The following is a 17,782-nucleotide window of genomic DNA, read 5'->3' on the forward strand; positions in this document are numbered from 1 at the left end:
CATGCCTGGCATATCCTCGGGCACCATTGGCAGATAGGCACACTGGCACGCTCAGGCTGGAAAGGCACAAAGGAAAAGTACAGCAGCTCAATGGGAATGGGGTTTTCTAACTGGACTCGGTGCTGCCCCAATTACCTGAATTGTTCTGAGAAGTTTATTTTGAGGAACAATTGTGGAAGGAGTGTGTATGTGTCCTCGTGTCCACGTGTTTCTCACCCCAATCTTTGTCTTCCTTTCTCTTCTCTTATTTCTGGAACAGATCAAAAGTCAATATCAGTGTGTGTGTGTGTGTGTGTGTGTGTGTGTGTGTGTGTGTCACTTGGAGGGGTCAGAGGCACACAATCCACAACGGAGTGAGTATCATTTCATCCTATTTTAACTCAAGTCTATTTGTCTCTTAAGCACACATTGAAATACAACAAATATTGTCCAAAGTGCTCTACAATGCCGTTAAAAATACAATTAGACGAGTCCACAGCCATGCTATGTGCTATGTGAGACTGTACTTAGGCGTAGTTGTGATTCTCATACATGCTTATAATGACTATGCTAACATGCTGATGTTTAGCAGGTATAATGTTCACCATTTAATTTGTGTGGTGTGTTAGAATGCTAACATTTGCTAATTAGCACTAAACACAAAGTACAGCTGAGTTGGATGGGAGTGTTGCAGTTATTTGGTCATAAACCAAATTATCAGACAAACTGAATTTTGGACATGATAGCGGAAGATTAGTTCATTTGTCTTGGGGGGATATGAATCTGTATCAAATATCATGGTAATCCATCCAATAGTTGTCGAGACATTTCATTAAAAACCACAAATGTCAACCTCATGGTGGCGCTAGAGGAGAAGTCAGGGGATCAACAAATTGATTGAAAATTGATATCGCTGCAAAATTTCATTTCATTCCATCCAACAGTCGTTGAGATATTTCAGTCTGGACCAAAGTGGTGGGCCGACCAATCAACCAACAGGCCGACAAAGCTTCAGATTTTAACCAGGAGCGTGGAATTGAGAGGAGTAATTGTTAAGGGGATTTTTGGAGGTGGAATAGGGACTTGGGAGGTTTAAAATATAAACTGGCGGCAGTCCATGCAGTGCTTTAAGGGGCAAGTAGAAGAAGATTCAGTTTTGTATTGCTGGATTTTGGATGAGCTGGAGGAGAAATAAGGCCAGCTGACTGACACAGAAACTCACAGTAATAAAGACGCAAAGAGATAAAAGCATATAAAATAAAACATCTGTAGATCTCTATTGTCATGTGTGCTGGATCACAGTCACCCGATGACATTCATCTTGTCACAACAACAGCAAACACAGACAGACAACCCCTGGATTACCCAGCTCTTTATTACCCTGAAATCAGTGCATCTCTGCGTCTCCTCGACACGCCCCCCCAGACTCAGATAAGAGACGGCAGTAATTCCTGACACATTTTTATTCACCAGCGTTACGTAACATTCATCCGAGTCATGCCTTTGATTGCACTGTAATGAACTGAAGCCCAGTTGATGTCTTAGTGGCAGAATGAATTAAAAGAGCTTATGAAAGTTGAGCCCAGTGGAGCGTAGAGATTACTAACACAAAACCCCACACGGTCATTATTTCACCTTTGTAGTCTATTGGCTCCTGGATTGGTGCAGGAGGAGAAGGGAGAAGAAGTGCTGAAGGGCCAAAGACTATGTGCTCTATGCTAATGTTCAGAATGCATTATTATGCTTGGCACTGCATGGCTGAATGTAAGAGCAGTACTAAGAGCAGCTGGACCTACTAATCCAGACTGTATACAGGGAGGAAGAAGAGGACAGAGGGAATAGATAGAGGACAGGAAGGAGGAGGAGGGGGGGGGGTACAATAAAGGAATGGTCAGAATCCACAGAGAGAGAGGTGAAGACAGAGCGAGGGAGGGAACAGAGGAGGAGGAGGGAGGGAAGCAGGCAGAGAAGAAGGGTGATGTCACCTCTAACAGGCAGCCAATGAGAGTCAGGGAGGGAGAGAGAGAGCGGCCGAAGGAGGGTGTGTTTTTCTATCACTGCAGCATCAGCAGAGAGGAGAGGGGCACAATCAATTTCATAGAGGAAGAAAAGGCACAAGTAGATAAGGAAGACGGGGGAAAGAGGACGCAAGGAGTTCCCAGAGCAAAGGAACATCACTGTGAAGGTAAGAGGATCTTTTTGTGACGAGATGGACAGTTTGTCATTAAGCAGAAAGAGAGCGGGAGAGAGCTGGTGAGCGGATTAATTAGGCTCTTAGGTGGAGGTGGCTTGTGGAATCGCACCTTTTGCCTCATCTTCCACTGGCAGTAAAAGATGACAGTCTGGTTCATGTAAATCACTTTTAACAGCTCCTCATTTAAATGTCTTCTCTTTGGCAATTTGTCCTATCCCCGTCAGGTGTGTTGATGTTTAGGAAAATTACAACAAGAGAGATTTCAACACACTTGGTTTGAAAAAATGATAATTAGACAAACATCAAAACACTTCTTTATTGTGGTAGTGGGGGTTGTGATTAATTGTACTACAACACTGTCGCACTGCATTACTTTGAACTGTTAAAAGGAATTTGGAGTATTAAAGTCAGGTGTCATTGATAACCTGTTGGTGCAGATCACTTTTAGAGAAAATGTTTCTTCTTTTGTTGCTGTGTATTTATCTTGCTGACTTAAGATTCAGTGCATGCAACAGGGTCTCCTCTGACATTAATATTGAATATACAGCAGTGCTGTGTGCTGCGTTGTACTACCTCACTGAACACTTTAGTGGTCAGATTACAAGACTTACTCTCTCTAACAATATGTTATTATCTGATATGCCTAAAGTTGGGATTTGTGTTTATGGATATCTAGATGCAATTTGGATTACATGTCAAAAGATGAATTACATTTTTATTTTGTGTTTTTAAATAACTGCAAAGTGCATTGAACTGCACTGGAAATCTGTTGCACTATATATTTATAGCAAAAATGTACCGACTGCCCTTCTTTACAATTCCCTAAATGTGAAAAATACAAAATGCAAATATACTTTGAATCAGCTCCTTTGCAATTCGTATTGCAATGTACATTTTTCTGCAGACTGAGGGTAATTTCTCAGGCAAATTCTATACCTTACCTCTCCTTGCTAATTTAATATGAATATTCGTTTTCTCTCCACATTCCCCTCCCCCAGCTAATAGTGGAGTGGCTTAATGTTAAGTACTGCCCATGATTGCAATGTGCTGCTACGATTTTCATTGAAGTGTAGGGAATGAAACTCAGCTGCACGGTGAACAGCACAGCGGAGCGGACTACAACAATTTTCTAGTCTACCAATCTTATCTCCTGCAGCAGCAGTAGGTCTGTTTTGCCAGGGCAGTGTTAGAGCTGGGTAACCTGAAACTACAGACCTTGGGGGGAAGAAAGAGAAGGAATTAAAAAAGAACTGGAAGAGGAAAAGAAAGAAAGAGAGATTCAGATATCAACAGGAGACAGAGAGTGAGAGAGATGTCTATACGGAAGGAGATATCAGGGGAAGTACAAATAAGGGTGGGGCAGCGCTCGCAGCAGACTGTGGAGGTGTGCCCATGAAAAAGAGGCACTCACCTGGCTGTATGCCATACAGCTGCCTGCTGTCACCCTCTGCGGCCTGTTACACATCTGTTCTACTCTATCTGCAGAAAACAGACAATGTTCCACCAGTTGTGTTAATGATGTAGAAAACTGCATTGCCAGAAGCAGCTGCTAAAGGCTGTGAGCTTGTTTCGTCTGTAGGTTGTTGGTGCATGTCTGGTGTTTTGTGGGTAAGTATGTCATTGTGCATCTGCTCATATCATGCATTCCTATCCTTAAGATATGACCGGATTCACAAAAATATGACCAGATGCACGAAGACATGTATGTGTGTGGGTGCGTACATATCTTTGTGCATCTGCTCATGTCATGTGCATGCGTGTGCTGGTGGTGTAGTGAACCTGCTCTCTCTCTCCCTCCCTCCCACCATGCCTCAGTAGCCTGCAGCTTGTCCCAGATGACCCCAGTCAAGGGACTGGAGGGGAGGGAAGGCACTGCGCCTGACAATGACTTGTTACCATCTGTACAACATCCATAAACATACTGCACTGCACACATTCACACAACAGATCAAGATACAGCTGCTACTGAAGAGGGCGTGTTAGAGTGAATGAGTGTGTGCGTGCATCCTCTCTGTGGCAGCAATGCTCCAGAGACCCACTGCTGGTCACATTATCATACTGTTTAATGCAGTGGGGTTTGTATGGCAGCGGCAGCCGGATCTCTAGACGGTGTTGGGAGCTGCTGGTGTAGCAGGGATGTTGTTGTCGGAGTAGCTGGCTAGACTTGGAGTGTATGATTACCCTCGCTACAGTATGGTGCAGAATGTAATCTCCCTTCTGACGCGGGTTGGTTAATTGAGTTGTTCCATCAAAGAGATGGATGGAAACGGGGATTTATGTGAGGAGAGAGGCACAGGGATCTGCAATGAAAAGAGAGAGAAAAGGCAGGGGAGGGTGGTGTAAGCAACATAAAAAAGATAAAGGAGATGGAGAAGAAGGTGGACTTCCTTTTGAAAGGCAAAGCACTTTGCATCCTTTAATGCATGTTCACAGCAATAGGTATTGAAGAGAGTAGAGAGAGGGAGAAGGAGGGATCAACTAGGATATAGAAAAGGGCAAGGTCACAAGGGAGGATGGGCAAAAGAAAGAACCTTAGAAATAAGATTCAGATGAGGATTTCTAAATATTCTATTTACAGATAACAACTCTGATTATGGTTGAAGAAGATGAGAGAAAAACCCTGCAATGTGGTCAGATATTTATGCTTTTGCTGTATTCATTTTTATGGGATGGTAATGTCAGAGACTGGCCTGTTTCCAAATGCCTTTAGTCCTGCAGTTGAAGTGTAGAGCTGGTGTTGTGTAGGAGGAGAGGAGTGATCTGCTCTCAATCTGCCAGTTAGGAGCAACTCCAGGGAAGAGCAGTGCTGCACTGGCCCCTTTGCTCCTCAGCAACCTGTTATAGCCCCAGGGCACCTTTGCCAGTCATCCTGCTCACCAAACACAGATACATCAACACACACAAACACATCTGTACAGGCACAACTTCTGCACCACACACACACACACAAACAAACACAAATACACACTGCGGAGATCCTGTTGCAGTGCGCCAAATTAAAGATTCTCTAATGTTGCCTCCCTGGCCTGATTACTTAAGCGTCTGCTACTGATCAAAGACCACACTCGCCACTTTCTGGGGATCCAGCCATTGAAGCAGCGACGGGGTAAAACAAGGGTTAAGAGAGAGAGCTATCTCTTAGACTGAAGTGTCAACAATAACTGTTTCATCTCTGCTTTCCTTTTTATCCTCCTTTGAGAATAATAGTTGTAAAGTTACAAACTCACAAACGCAGATTCAAAGGCTTGTGAGTCAACTCCCTCGAGTTATCTTCCAGTGCGTGTGTGTCTTTTCGATGCCCTGCACATGTGTGTGCGCAGTTGCGTGTGCACCTTCAGGATGCTGTCAAGATGGAGAGTCAGCCACCCTACCCCACCCCACCCTACCCTCCCTTGTTGCAGCTTGGAGGCTGTTTGATTTAGACTGTGCAGATGGGAGTCAGCCCACTGGGTGTCAAGTGGGGGATCGTGTAGACATGCTGTCAGGGTTTGGCGGAGAATACATTGTGGTGATTTAGGGAACTAAGGGTCAGATGGATTGACAGGCCAACCACGGGTAAATGATTATAGAGAATTGAGGAGGAGGGAAGGAGCCCGGCAAAAGGGGAGAATGAAATTTGCAGAGGTGAAATGAGGCAGGCAGGGAGGAAAACCTAAAGATGGAAAGGATTGATTTAAAAGGCAGCAGGATGGTACGGAGATGGCAGAAAAGATGAGACAAAGTGGAAGAGGATTGTCATGGCAATTTCTCTGAGCCATCTTGTTCCAGTCATCACTTAGGAGTACTGTTCTCTCTTCTTAGACAGCTAGAGCAAACCTTTCAACCTAGGCTAGGTTATCCATTTTTTTCCTTTATTGCTTCTACATGTCTATTCTTTTCCCTACTTTTCCCGCTATGCAGTTCTTTGGTTTCACCTGTCATATCAGAATTCATGCAGTGGTGGACAGAGAGGCCCACATCGGGGGCCTTAATCAAAATAATGACTGAGACTCCTATTAGCCTTCCCAGAAAGAGGCTCTCAGACAAAGACTCATAAATCCAACCCTATTACACAATTGAACTTGTGATGGAGACTAGCACAAATAGAGGCGTCATGTATGGAAATTAATTTAATTTGGCAAAGTGAATTACTTCTTCTTTCAGAAGTGATGGTATGAGAGAGGAGAAATTGTAGAATTCCCCTGGGTAACAAATACGATATTGGTTAAAATTACAAAACTAGAACCCCATGGTGGATATTACTTGAAACCAGGAGAGAAATTAATTACTGCCAAACCAATAACGAAACTGGAGGCCCCAGATATTGCAGAAAAATATCTTAAAATGAGGGCATTCAAAAAAAACACATTCTTTATCACTTTATGTTATTATTAAGGTGCAAATTCTGTGAATAAAATCAAGGCACATTGTTTAAAATAAAGAACCAGACTGGAAAGCAGCCAAGCAATAAAGTTACACAAAGGATTGAATATGAATTAGGGGAGATATGAACCTCCATATCTGTCCTTTTTTTCCCTTATTGATGCTGTCTTCATCTTTCTTCTGTCTCTGACAAAATTATGTCTTTGTCTCAGCGAAACAGAGAATTCCCCTTAGCGTCATTCCATCTGGACTAGTCAGCTCCATCAAAGAGGCTTTATTGTCCACATCAGCGACTATAATTGGACTAAATTGACCCTCTGTCCAGTGTGTTTCCCAACTGCTTCTAAGAAGTGTTCTGTTGATCGTCAAAGATGTCTCTCTGTGCATTTGTGTGCGTGCATGACTCATCATGAACAGTGGCCAGTATGAGATGCCCTCATGAATGAATTAACTATACATCAAATAGGCCTACCAATGTTGGGTTATTGCCTTTCATTTATGGAAGATAATGTCAAGTGTCTGGTGGCCACATTGTTGTTCAGTAAGTAAGTTTAATGGCTTCTGGGTAAAAATAGCTTATAAATTAATTTATGTACTACCTTTTCTGCTTCACAGAAAGTTATTAATGCTTTTATTTAGCTTCTCATTCTTTCCACCATAAAGCTCTTCATCATTTTAATTCAAATACAGAAGCTTTCAGTTAATGCTCATGTTTTTAAAATCCTCGTAATGGTTTACAACTTATCTTCCCTAAAGATTTGATCAGAAACTAAATTAGACACTAATTCAACCATAAAAGCAGCAGACATACAATATAATAATAATAATTATTATCATTAGTAATAGTAGTGGGTTTTGTTTTGTTTTTTTACATCTTTTGCTGTTAGCGAAACAGCTGCAGATGGTACCACTACAGATTAAAGGTTAAAAGTAGATAAATGAAGGTCAACAGCGCCATCTAAACTCCATTATATTGCCTTCGGGCGCTTTTGGAAATTCCAATATAGTAAATTTAGATATAAGCTAATACGTTTGTTTGTTTGTTATATAAGCTGTTAAGGGCAATATCTCAGACACTGTGACCATATTGTGATACTTTGGGGAATTATGTGCCATTGTACCATTCTGGCTTTGATTACATTGCGCAGGCTGTTTATTAAGGGGACATGACAGCATTGGTTTACTAATTTATTGATTTGTTGCTGAGAGGCCAGCTGCATTTTTAATGAAACCTGGGGGCATGTTGTATCTCAATACTGTCGGCTACTTCAGCAGTGCTGCTTTGCTTTAAGTTGCATCATACTGTTCTGCTAAACTTTTGACAAGCTTTTTTAATACTGTTGGATTTCAATCGTTGCCTGTGCCAGTTTTTCTTATCAGTTTCCTCTCGACAATGCTTCTCAATGTCCTTGGCATGACTTTCATCCCAGCCCAGTTTTTCCCTTTGCCAAAACTTAAGCTTAGCAAAAACTCTTTGTTCTAACAGTCACTAGACTGTCAATGGAATAGCAGTGTTCTGCCATCATTCATACTTAGGAGTGCACCTGTTGCACAGGTAGTATTTGACAGTCACGCCTGAATATTTTATGCGGAAGCTGCAAGCTGCAAGTTGAGCAATTTCTCCTGAAGGACCTTTATATTCTGGCACTGATGGAGTATCACAGTCAAGTAGTTGACATGTTTGCTCCCTGAAAGCCTGGATTGGATTGCAACATTGAGGCTTATGCCAGAGCATTTGAAGCATCACAGAAGCACATCCAAGAGTTTGCTGATCGAGATGATGTTGCCTGGAACTCTGTAAATTCAAACTGCAAACATAAACTGTGTTTTTTGAGGCATTAGAGGGAGTGCGTTGAATTGAATGTGACTGCGTGACATTGACTGAGTGGCACACGTCATTTTCTCACAATGAAACACAGTGTGGTTTGATGTTCTGAATCCATCTAAGGGCTTATTTATTTGAAGTGTTTACATTTAAGTGTATTGATTTTGTGTCACTTGGCTCTTCCCCACTCTATACCTACACTTCATTTGTATTAACCATAACCGAAATAGATGGGGCATGAAACTTGAGCATCCACACACACTTGAACAGACACAGCATCCTCGAGTACTGCAGGTGATGTAAGTAAACAGGCAGTCTGTATTTGTCTCCTTTGCATGTCTCGCTGATGTTGTGACTGTAGTTTCTTGCAGGCGCTTTATCTGCTGTGTCAGCCATGATATATTCATTAGGGTTGGATTACAGAGAGTGGGAGGGGATCAGGTTTTGAGTGGGTTGTAATCCCCATACACTGGCCTAATTTAATCTCACCTACTGTGCCATCCTATTACACACTACACCCACCACATGCATGCAGGCGCTGGCTGGAGGAGAGCAGATGAGGGGCATGCAAGGTTAAAACAGGGTAATGTCAGACAAGAGGCATGGAGACAAAGAGGGAGGCTTGTAAGTAAAGAGCTACAGGGAAGGGAAATTGATTATAAGCAGCAGGAGAGAGAGTCAAGTACAGAAGAAAGACACTGAAAATGTCAAGTAGTAAAGAAATGTCAGAGACAAAAGTGGAGATAGATAGGATTTAGAGAATGGTGCTCTTTAAGTTTGTTTTCATGAGTAACAACAGTGTTCGCTTGCTTCTTTCCCCTCTGCCTCGTCTTTCAGAATGCACACGAGACTTTCATGTGTCTCATGACTTATACATATATAGAATATAAATGCAAGAAAACTGCACATCACAGTTTAGCCTTTATTGATAGTGACAGTTGAGATTGACAGGAAACACACACAGAGAGAGAGAAACTCTCGGCCACCAGGACGCCCAACTTTTCACATTCTAAGACGAATAGCCCTCCTTTGACCCTGCTTGAAATATGTGTGTTCAATGCACTGTAAAAGATCACTACATTTTTTCAACCCATACAGGAGTTGTAGAATGCCTCAGCTGGTAATGAAACATTAAAATAGTTAATTCTCACCCAACACTAATAGAATATGACATGCACTAAGATTATAATAGCCTATAGCTTTTTAACGAACACCATCACAATCGTTATTGTTGGCATTGCATGTAGAGTATTTAATTTTACCTGTTTTGTCACATTTTATGATATAATTATATTATATAATATCTGTGCCCTCTATCACACTTAATCATCATTATTGGGTTGAAAAGAACGAACATATTTTATTTGGCATCCTGTCCTGTGTGTCTTCTGCCTAGTGCATTTTAGGATGCCTCCCCATCTCATTAAATTTATTTGGCCAAGCTGCAAATAATTTGCATGTGAGGAAGACTTTACACATTGAAGAAAGGGTTTATGTAACCTATTCTGTTGTTTTCTTTACCATTTATGACCTACATCCGTCTCGTCATCCCTCCTTATCTGCTCACCAGAATAAATTAGGCCATGCTAGCCCGCTACACACTCTCTACCTGAAGACAAGGATGTCTGTAAATCTGACTTTGTGTTTTTAAATCAGGTTGGTGTTGGAGTTTGCTCTCTGAATTGATCAGGGGTAATTGGGCATGGCGCTACATAGAGCCTCGCACAGTGCCCGAGCTGCAATAATGAGACTCTATATTTAGCTATAAAACTGTCTGTTTACATCAGCCATCATGCTCTGTTGCGCAGCGGGAAGAATTGAGCAATTGTCTTTTTGTGGCCAAACTTGCACCTTTGGGGAGCGATTTTTTGTAAATCATTTGTTGAAATCTGTGCCAAAGAGAGGACTGACTAATGTAGCAGGAAGCGATAAGGAGACATGGGGGTGAGGCCTCTTGTTAATACGAGGAAAAAGATAAAAGGCGCAATCCCCAAGAGAAAACACAGGAGCAACAAGAAGGAAAAATAGATTTATTCAGGGGTACAGATGTCACATCAGGGGAAGGAGGGAGATGAAGAGAGAAAAGACGAAGGGCAGAAAATAAACCACATGGTGATAAAGAGAGAAACTGGAGAGAACAGACAGAGGGCCTGGACACTGTTAAACAACTTAACAAGGTAATTATACACATAAGCAAAGACCTCATCCTCCAGGCCTTACACAGTTGGGTGGGGCAAGGGGAAGCAAGAGTGAAAGTGGAATACTGGGAGAGAGAGAAAGGTTTATTATCAGTAACCTTTTAATAATGTTGATTGCACCATTAAAGTGTGATCCTGCTCAGGGCGACGAGCGGGAAGTGTGAGAATGTGGAGGTTAAGATGGGAGGACAATGTGGGAAGATATAGGGAGAAAGATAGTGGGAGCAGAGAGACACGGGAGGGTACAGGACAGACATCCTGTGGCGATTAAAATGTCAGTGTGTGCAGAGGCAGATGCACACCTGCCAGGCACACACACACATAGACACACACACACACACATGCAGCTCACCTGCATCTTCTCAGGCTGTGTACAGTGACACTAATTAAATAAGAGGAACACAACCCCAAACACAAATAGTAGAACTGCCTACAGACTGAGCTGAAAGAATAAAATCAGCATGTTTTCAGCTGGGATGACTTCATTCTCAATGGGTGCGATATATCATCCATCTTTATACGTCCTCATAACTCTTTTCTCTCCTTCGCTCCCCCCAATGCCTTCTGTCGTTCCATTTCTCCTCCATCCACTGGTCCAGACAGTCTGTAGTTTATTTATGACTGTGTAGGGACGTAGCTTCACAGGGAGACAAACAATCCAACAGTAAATGTTAGTGACAGGACTGTTACTAGACGTGTGGCTGTCGTACACACTGTTCCCTGTGTTTCGGGCCCCTCAGCCTGCCCGCGGGGCCCGTCTGCCGCCACAAGTGTCAGAAAAGCTAGTTTCTCCTTTCAGTTTGAATAAAGGAAAAAAGGCTCTGAGGTGTTTGAGAAATGTTGTCATGTGAAAGCTGTGTTTGTCTGGCCAGTGCTAGCTGGCAGGAGTTGCTGACGTACTGTGTGAGTGTCCTATATAGGAACCTGCACCATCAGCATGTTTTAAGCCATGCTATCGTGGGATGGAGATGATTTAGATATCTGCCACTATATCAGGGGACTTAGTGCACTAGAATACTGCCACTGGTCTATTTTCTCCTTGAGAAGGTGTATTTCTGTGTGCATTATGTTGCTCATATATTTAACTACGGGAGTATACACAAGAGTATCAACAGCTGGCCGCGAGCATCTTTGTTTCGTATGTGTCTACAATATAAATGTGGATTGTCAGACCTTGTTGGCCTGACTCTATGAAAAGCTCATCAACTGGTTGTTTAGCCGCAAGGAAAGGTCACCACAGCTTCCTTTGAATCCCTGTGGCCTCTCTCTCCGTTTCTATCTGTTTTTCCCTCCCTCTCTCCCCCCCCCTCTCGCTGGAATTGGGGCCGAACCCTTTCTGTCATCTCTCATAACTGAAGCAAAACGGGAGGGAAAGAGAGATGAGAGATTGCGGTGGAGTTGTGGCCACAGCTGGGGCTTCTGTGTATGGGGTAGCACCCCAGGAGGAAGAAGAAGAGGAGAAGGAAAGAAAAGATGATGCAGGAGGAGGGGAGCGAGGACGGAGAGGAGCACTGAAGCTCTGCAAAACAATATAAATAGAGAAGAGGTGAAATAGCATCCTCCCCTTCTTTTTTGCCTATTCACTCTGTCTGCCTCCTGGAATAGATAATATGAAGCCAGATATACTTGTCACTCCCGGTCTGATGGGAGATGACGCACACACATGAACACACACAGACAAACACAGACAGGACGGAACAGGTTGTCTGTTTACCCTCTTTCATTTTGCGCCTTGCCGAAAATTGCTGCGCGTTCCGGAAAATGTCACGTCCTTGATCTCTTTGCACCACTACAAACTGGTGCGTGGAGGGGCTGGAGCTGTGTAGAGACGTGGGGAGGGGGATTTTGTAGAGACGGGGGTCTGCAGCAGGGACGGGGCTGTGCGCCTCAGATAACACTGCAGCCTTTGATGGAGCCTGGCCCTCCTCTGTTGGAGAGCACAAGCCGCTCCGCCTCAAATAGATCTCCGCCACGGACTCCATTGGTAATGATTGGATTTAGTTACAGAGCAGAAATGGTTTGCTGATGATAATGATAACAGATGCGATGGGAGTTAGTCAGCCACTTAGGGTCGAGGGATTGTATCGATGCTGTGCCAGCCTGCAAATTTCCCCTCAGACTGAACGGTCTCTCTCAGGCTTGATAAAAGTTGATGGTAGAGGTTGATAGAATGCTACCTGTAATTGCATTGTGTATGATCTTGGCTGGGTGGTTGTAATGAAGATGTAGTGCAGAACAGATGGAAGACCGGGTTCTATAAGCTTCTTTCTATAGGGAAGGAGGAGAAGACTGGGAGGGAGGGGGTGGGGTAAAGTTCAGGGAGAGGAAAAAGGGAAGTTTCATACTGATATAAGGAGTGAGAGGCAATCAGCGGGGAGCAGAGAATAGAGAACAGAAGAGAAAGAGATGAAGGAGCGCAAATAACAGATAGACTTTCTGCAAAGGCGACAGGAGGAACTCTTTCAAATATGGGATAGCATGTAGACATAACGGGAACTGGAGAAAGCCAGAGATGGGGAAGGAGCAAGAGATGGAGACACAGGAGACAGGAGATGAAGGTAGAGAGTATAAAGTACCGATAGATGAGAGAGAGAGAGACAGAGAGAGAGAGAGGATGGGGGGATGGGGTGAGGAGGATGAACATATAGGAGGGGGAGGGGAGAGAAATATTTGCCGTGTGCGGCTGAGCTGGAGTCAGGAGGTTGTCATGGTGATAGCGGGGTGAGAAAAGGAAAGGGAGGCAGGGGTGTTGACACCTAGCCCTAGGCACTGCGCGCACACACACACGGACACATACTACAACAAACAAAATGAGTCACGCATAACAATACTGACCTGTCTCATCCTAAGTAAACATACAGGTGGTGCGTACAAATATGCTGAGACCATGTATGAAGCTCAGCAGCCATATCACCATGCAAACTCTTGTTTCCCCTGTCTTTTATCTTCTCTCAGCCCTATTTGAATGGCAGGCAAATTCCCTTAAACTGACTTGTCTTGCCAGACAATTACCTAAACCAACCCTCAGTCTGCTGCTGCGCGCATGTGTGTGTGTGTGTGTGTGTGTGTGTGTGTGTGTGTGTGTGTGTGTGTGTGTGTGTGTGTGTGTGTGTGTTGTTTGAGTCTTCACATGTCTGAGCTTTGCTGTTTTCCTGTGTGTGTTGATGACACAGAGAGAGGAGAGAGGCAGAAACAAGCTGATGTAGAGACAAGCAGCAGTTCCATTGGGGCAAGAGCCAGTGCACGCACTTATATAATAATAATTTGTATATTGATCTGTTTTAAAACAAAACAGAATAAAACTGCAGTAAACTGCTGAAAGAAATGTAAAACGTATCACTTCAGACATCATCAACAACATCAGATTTCAAGGTCTGTATGAACTGAATATAGGTTAATTACTGTGACCCATAGATTAGTAATTTACCACAATGAAAATGAACTTGAATCGTGTGAACTTTACTGACGTCAGAAGTTCTACAAGTATGACTCAAAATATCTTGAATTCACACAGATAAATCTGAAAGATAGACTTGTCATTGCAGTGTGGCGAGAGAGGGTGAAGCATAAAAGAAACACAGCAAAGTGCAAACACAGCAGGAAGAAAAAAAAAAAAGATTTCCATATCGGACAACAAACAAATCAATAAAATTGCACAGTCAGAATGTGAGCACTTATATAAGATGTAGTTTTAATTGTGTCCCAACAGAGTGCTGGAAGGTGGAGTCAGTTTAGACAAATTGCGCCACAGTTTATGGGACTGGGATCATTTTTTAAAGTTTAGTCTAGACTGTTTGAAGAGAGCTACAAAATCTCTCATTTTCTCTTCACTCCTTCTCTCGTCCCTTAGCATCCTTACACACATCGCCGCCTTCTTATTCCACTCTGTTTCCACTCGATAGATATTTACTAGCTGTTTAGGGGCGTAACATCTCCTTCCTCATCCCCAGAAGACCTTGTATTTGATTAGATGAGGAGCACTTAAAGGGAAGTGCTGCTTTTGCAACTTTTAACAAAGTTAATGGGATTGCCAAGAAGCCGTTGTCTGACCTGGTTAATCATTTTGAAGATGCGAATCACCAGATCCCGTGAGCTGTTTTGCTAATACTGCATCTCCTCCACCTCTACTGTAGTCAGTTAACTTGTGACATCTGATCTGTTTCAAGAGCTGTTTTGATTTGCTTTTGTTGTAAAGAAATTTGCAATTGTTCATATTTCTCTCTTTCTCGCAACAATGGCAGTGCTGGTGTGTGTTTGTACTTTTTGTGCATGGCTGCAGACATGTCTGATGTATGTTTTTATTCATGGACTTTCTGTAATTTCATGTGTGACTCCTTCATGTCCAGCATCCTGCCAGGAAAAAAAAAATCTAGCCACTTTCCCACAGTCGCTGAGCCACTGGGGCCCTTCCATGCAAATGTGTTAGCAAAGCACTATGTGTGACCTTGCCCTGCCAGCAGCTCATTTCCCTGAAATGGTGGAAAAGACAGGATTACATCCAACCTAAGGAGACCTTGACAAATGTTTCTGGCAAAGTCTAAATCTTAGCAATCAGCTGTCTGCAGGGAAGCTTAGGGCTAAAAAATTACCTTTTTGAAATATTAGGAAAACAACGTACTTGTGGTTAAGAACCTGGGAAACAGACTTTCCTCAAAACAAAGACATGTCACAATTTCATGTTAGGCAAATTTGATATTTTCTTCTTTCCTCAGTAAGAGTGCTTTTTCTCTCTGAGACATCAAATGTCTAACCTGTTGTGATGGAGGTCGTAGGTCACGTACACACACTCCGCCCCTCTCCTCAGGGTGTGGCGTGCCGATTCTCCCTGCGGAGGCGGCCACGTGTCCTTGCATGTCACAAGAGCCGCTGGCAGCTGTGTCCTCCAGCGCTATACGGGCCACTTATCACCTGACCCGAGGGACCTCCTCCTCTCTGTCTGCTGAATGACTGACTGCACAGCCCCTCCTCAGACATCACTACCTGCAACAGCCAACACAAACCTGCCCCCACCTGCACACTTGATGCAACCCAGACACACACACACACAAGTGCACACATATGCTCCCATTCACACTCATCAGGCTCAGCAGATAACCTTAGCACTACAGCCTTCTCTTTGAGGCTCATACAGCTTTCTCTTCTGCTGCTTTATACTGTATTTATGCATGGCTGACTTTAATAACAATGTGACCTGTATGGAAAAATCACCATAAAACCATGTAAATGCCTATGTTTTGTGCCCTTGCATATATGCCATGGTATGGATATTCAGGCATCTGCTTCAATGGCTGATTTCCCCCTGGTGCTGTTGCATACTGTTTGTGTTGTAGTAGCTGGTTCGTCATCACCAACAGTGTTAAGCTGCATCTGGTTTCAGGGCTCACACTGACAGATACTATACTGATGTCAGCTTCTTTTTACTAGCCTGCCTGGCTCCAGTTTGATCCCCAAAGGCTTCACTAGCACACACACATAAAAAAATCTCCTTTTCACCCGTCTGATCTCCCTCTAATTTTTCTCTCCAAGGGATGAATGGCTGCATACAAACACGTTTATTGAAGGATCTCCACTGAGCTTCTCTTCCCAGACAGAATATATATCGTCACAAGGTAGAGAAAGAAAAGGAAAAAAGAAAGTGGCAGTGAAGGTCAAAACTAACGTCAAAATAAGAAAAAACACAAGCGAGGCTGTTGGCTCCAGAGGAACAGGACGAAAGGGGAGAGGCTGACTGTGAGAGATAAAGAGAGAGAGGAAGCAGAGACTGTAGGACGGAGCAGGAAACATAAAAGGAAGCAGGGAGGGGAAAGAGGGAAGGTCACTCCTAATAGCTCTTCCACGTAATTTCATAATGTCATGATTGCCCCTATTTGCTTTAGCTAAGGCCATTAACCATTTACTGTATGGACACTAAACCACTCTGCTACAAAAAGGTATCTTCATGAGCTGTTTGTGTTCATCATTGCATGTTCTTACTACACACAGAGTGCATAACAATGTGCCTACGAGGATGTGCAGTGTGCATGGGGGCGTTTGTATGCATCGCATCTTATATCTTCTGCATGACACACAGGGTGTGTCCGTTATTGCAGCGCTTTGTGCTGCAGGCACAGAGTCTGACTGATGCTGCTGCTAATGAAGCAAATGACGCCCACAGGCAACAGTGCAGCAGCGTAAGGAGAGTTCATGCTTGTGTATATATGCGCGCATACAGCGTGTGTGTGAGTGTATGTATGTGTGCATACGGAATACATATGTTTCTCATTTAGTGTACAGATTGGTTTCCTTGTTGTTGTCTGTGTTTATTTTTCCAATGAGACAGAACAGTCTGTTTTCTTTCTATATTTATCACATGTAGATTGCAGATTAATTGAAAGGAAATGGGAAAAGAGATTCAGTATAGCAGCGCTGTTTATTGATACCGTACATCTCCGTTTCCTGTGACTAACTGACTGACAGGCAAGCCATAAGCAAATTAACCTTATCAGTTGTGGATTTAAGTGAGCAGCAGCTAACATGCTAGAAGCAGAGAGAGCTAGAGGCAGCACTCCATCTGCAAGACCGGCTCCATTAGCTGACAAGAGAGATTAGCTGACCTGCTGACACACAGGCTGATCTTTGCTGATACACACAGCGACACACACACACACACACACACACAGACTCACATGCACACAAACAAGCACACACATACAGGGAATCTGATACACTATTACATTAGGGTAACACCCTTGATTTTGATCGTTAAAGAGCTTTTACTGGACAGTGATCCCACAACCAGATCCCTCTCTTTTCACATCTGTCATTTACACTTCTTTTTTTTACCCATCTTTTTTTGTTTTTGTTCTTTCCATCCCACTTCTTTCTCTATTTGTTTTCATTTTCTATGAATTTTTCAGACTTTTTGTTGTTGACCCCCTCCCCTTTGATCTCCCGCCGGTGTTGCCCTTCTTTCTCTTTGTCAGTTTTCCTTCCTCTGTCCCTCCTTCCATCCATCTTTCTCCAGCCCTCACGGATGTCTTAATGAGTCCACTCCCTTCTTCTTGAATTATTCACCACTTCTTTTTATTCTACCATTCCCATTGTGTCTTAAGGGGAAAAACATCAATAAATAAATCACGCCAGAGGTAGCTGCTTTTGCAGTCTTGGCAATAGGAGGGGTGACTGTACGTGCATATGTTGGTGTACAAAGGAGAGAGAGGGAGAGTAGAGATTTGTGGAGGACTT

The sequence above is a fragment of the Enoplosus armatus genome, chromosome 8 (assembly GCF_043641665.1).
Source record: "Enoplosus armatus isolate fEnoArm2 chromosome 8, fEnoArm2.hap1, whole genome shotgun sequence".
Taxonomy (NCBI): Eukaryota; Metazoa; Chordata; class Actinopteri; order Centrarchiformes; family Enoplosidae; genus Enoplosus; species Enoplosus armatus.